The 4131-nt window shown below is 40.8% G+C and overlaps 1 protein-coding gene across 1 annotated transcript in view; it reads left to right on the top strand.

The window, feature by feature from the left end:
- Positions 1-2222: 2222 nt before the first annotated feature.
- ghra (growth hormone receptor a) overlaps positions 2223-4131 on the top strand; it is a 39626-nt gene continuing 37717 nt past the window's right edge. The window contains exon 1 of the mRNA XM_046034198.1: positions 2223-2554. The gene's annotated coding sequence lies outside the window, so the exon portion shown is untranslated. The remainder of the gene's footprint in view (positions 2555-4131) is intronic.

Below are 4131 nucleotides of genomic sequence, written 5' to 3'. Positions count from 1 at the left end.
AGGTTTCCATACCATGCAATCATAGAAAAAGTAAGAACAGATTCAATAAAAGACTTATAAAACAAACACATAGCCTAATTGTCTTATCAACATCGAAAACATTTAACTTTCTGAGGAAATACAAACGTTGTTGACCCTTCTCACAAATTGCATCAGAATTAGTATAAAATTTCAGATCACTATCAATGATTGTTCCTGAAACTTGATACTAATTTTGATGCAATTTGTAAGAAGGGTTAGCAACGTTTGTATCATGAATTCAAACAAAGCTTTTCTTAAAGTTGTGTTTACTCACATTTCTGAACCACCTTGATAATTTTTACAGTGTGGTGTGCCTCTGTGGGAGTAGAGTGTGCGGCGGTGCCAATCCAGCGGCATACTGCAGTCTTTGGGAAAAGAGTGAGTGCGTTTCTCAAGTAACACCCATCCAAGCCTCTCACTGTCAAGTATATTAACAGTTACGCACAGCAGATCAGCTGGTAAAGTTTTGTGCAACAAGCACCAGACTGTTGCAAAATAATCACAGAAACGTCCATGCTTATGTGCACATAAAACCCAGTTAATTATTCTACGACGTTTGTAAATCAGTGTACACGTGTTGTAGACAGACACTCTGAAAACAGTTATCACACTTCTATGAACTTCTCTCGCCATTGACCATCTGATCACGCCTGTCTTCCCATCCATAACACCGGGTAACCAGGGCAACAGCTGCGCGCTTCATCCTCTTTTTAACGTCTGACCGAAATAGCTATACCGCCTCGAGCTCCACATTTTTAATTACAATAGCCTACAGGTAGATGTGTGGCTGGTGATGAACATGATTGGATTCAATTTCACGGCGGTGTTCCCAGAAACAAACACTGTTACAGTTATTTTAAAATCCTTATTTATCTGTCTAGCCTATCATTACCGTGGGAATTGTGATGACCGTGGGAACTTCGGCATGTCCAAAAATGTGTATTAAATTTAAAGAGCCGTCATCTGTTCTTGGCAGTGTATCTGACCTGCTGTATTCATATTTGATACTCTGTACGTGCTGGACAGTAATTCCAGTGAAGAAAACTCTTATTGTCACAGACTAACACACACAGCTATAATATAACGGCCCAGACTCACTGGACTGGGCGCACTTGACTGCGATCACGAAAATAGAGCCCTTGGTGTCCTCTTGTGCAGGCAGAGCAGCAACTATCAAGAAAGCAGAGACAGGTGTCTGTCTCATCTGTCTGTCACTTCAAAATCTTCTTGTCACAGGACGGATATCAATCTGAAACATGACGATGATTATTAACAACAAGTTGAAGAAAACACCACAAAACGTGTTAATCTTGCATGTTAAACATTTTTAAGTTTTTTTTCTGTTCAGTTTTGACCGAGGCCGCAGCTGAGCTTGTTTCAGGCTTTAAAATCCTCGATCATACGGATCATCTTGTTTATCCTGTTATTATATTATTTCCACGCAAAGCTGAATATGAGCATTAATACTCACGTCAAGTCAACGTCATCGGTCCACGCGTGCATATTCAGTGCAGCCCCTCCTACAGAAAATGCGTTTCCGCGCGCCGCTCTCAGTGACTGTGCTTTACACTTAACTAAACATAGCCTAATTGTACTTTGAAACATACTTAAACCAATTGTACGCAGATTACGTGTGTCCAACGTTTTAGGGGAATAGCCTGCTGTAGCCTGTAGAAGTAGTAGGCCTAGATGTAGCCAAATATTATCCTGAATTCACAAGCTGCCCCCGTTAAGAGAAGGGGGAAAGTAGGCAAATTATTGAAAATGTATTTGGTCACAAACTGTGAAAATGTGTATAGCCTATTTTAAATACATTGTAGTAGGCTATTTTTTTAAAAACCCAAAGGGTTTATTATAAGGATTTACTCCTAGGGGCGTGTCCATCCAGAGACACCTAATGATGTTTTTCTGCCTTGCTGTCCTCAAAAAATAAAATATAAAGTCCCTGCCTACGTGTTCAGAACACTAAACATGTCAGTATGCAGACTCACTGGTTTAAGATTAAAATATTTTTTAGCTGCAGTGTACCTACTCTATTAAGAAATAGCCTGTTAAAATAAAATGGAAAGTGCTACTTCATATAAACTTTGGCTGTCGCCAGAAAGCGTGACAGCGGGCAGGTCCTTACTAGGGGGGTTTTATTTTGGAAGTTTGGCCCGGCAGTCTTTCTCTCCGGCTGTCCTCTCAGTGGCCATAATGGAGTAGATCGGATTGTTGGCGGATGAGGGCGCTTCACCGCCATTTGAAATACACATACTGGCTCTACCTCAGCTACATAGTGTGTGTGTAGCCCTGAAAGTGGGCTAGATGATGAACTGAGCGGCAGATAAAACAAAAATCTTCAATAGGAAAGCGGCACCGACCCGATTGGGTGATGTGAAAATCCTCATCGGACAGATCTTACTGGGCCGAGTTGGCTGAAGTGAAGAAGCAGGACTTTCCGTGGCTGTTGGTGCTCACGCTGGCCATCAGATGACCAAGTTGTGAAAAGTGCGCTGTCCTTGCAGTTTTTCAGCTCGAGACTTCATTTTAAGTAAGTGCGTTTATGTCTTTTAAAGCGTGCGGTGCATCTTTTTTTTGTGTGTTCATCCACATTTCCCAAACTCCATGTTTCAAGCGGCATATACGCACGACTAGGAAACTTTGTTGAAATTGCATTACCCTTTCTTTCTTTTTACATTTCAGACTGCTCTTTGCAAAATCTTTTTGACTAATCATAAACATTTAATGACACCGTTAATGACAGCCCTAGGGGAGTAGGCTATTTATTTGGTGCGTTGTTCCGCATGCTGATAAATATCAAACCCTGCAGTACAAATCGAAACGTCTGAGTGAAATGAAATAAAATGCTGGCTCATTTTAAAAAAGGACCAAGCCTTTAAGTGCTAAAGTATAGTTTAATACATTGTGCAGTGTTGCTTCATGTTGACAGAGCCACATGTATTGATCAATGCATCATTGCTTCAATGACCATAATATGCCTGCCTGCCTTACTGTAGATGCGTGACATGAGGAGTGCAACTATGATGGTTTTCTGTAGAGATGTTACATTTTCTTTTTTATGGTCTGTTAGTGCACAAATAATCAACAAAGTGTCAGTGAGAAGTTGCCAGAGTTCAAGACCATAGCTTTAAGCAGCTTATTTGGGTTCATCAATAGTCCAAAAGCCAAATTTATTCAATGTACATTTATATAAAACAGAGAAAAGCAGCAGAATTACATTTTGTGGAGGAACTGCAACCAGCTAATTAGGATTCATACTTGATACATTACTTACCGATTAATAAATATATTAAAAATATGCATTTGTTTAGTGTCACACCAATACCAAGTATTGGGTGAAAGAGGAGTTTGGGAGTTTGGATGTTGCATTCTTGTCACTGCGTCACCATTTATCAGTTTATAAAATATTCTCTCTTTTCAGCACTTTTCAGAGTGCAATTGCTCCTCTGCTGTTTTAATTAGAAAGCACACCACACTGTAATGAGATACAATGTGCAAACTTACCCCCTATAGAAGGTACACACTACAGTGGGGTAATTAATTCTGTAAGAAGAAGGTTTGTTTATTGACTGCAATGTTTCCTTACAGTCTTCCTCTGTAATGGCTCCAGGTCATCCTTTTTTATCTAAATCACATATCATATCTAATAGCTGTATAAAATATTGCATGTTTGTTACATCTGCCCTGATGGGTAGAACAATCTGTGACACTAGTGTATGCGGCCCAGTGCACTGTGGAATGCACAGACCTGTATATTGGGGAGACTAAACAACCACTACACAAACGCATGGCTCAACACAGAAGGGCCAACTCCTCAGGTCAAGACTCTGCAGTTTACTTACATCTGAAGGACAGAGGACACTCATTTGAGGACCACCAGGTGCACATTTTAGACAGAGAAGATGGATGGTTTGAAAGAGGTGTCAAGGAAGCCATCTACACCAGGGTTGAGAAGCCGTCATTGAACAGGGGAGGGGGTCTACGCCACCACTTATCCCCCACTTACAATGCTGTCCTTTCATCACTTCCCAGGAAACTCAACAAACGTAACCTATTGGCCTCAGGTGAAGATACCAACGATGGTCGTTCAGTCTTGGCCACTGGTAG

The sequence above is a fragment of the Micropterus dolomieu genome, linkage group LG21, assembly GCF_021292245.1.
Source record: "Micropterus dolomieu isolate WLL.071019.BEF.003 ecotype Adirondacks linkage group LG21, ASM2129224v1, whole genome shotgun sequence".
Taxonomy (NCBI): domain Eukaryota; kingdom Metazoa; phylum Chordata; class Actinopteri; order Centrarchiformes; family Centrarchidae; genus Micropterus; species Micropterus dolomieu.
This window is presented reverse-complemented; position numbering and strand designations above follow the sequence as displayed.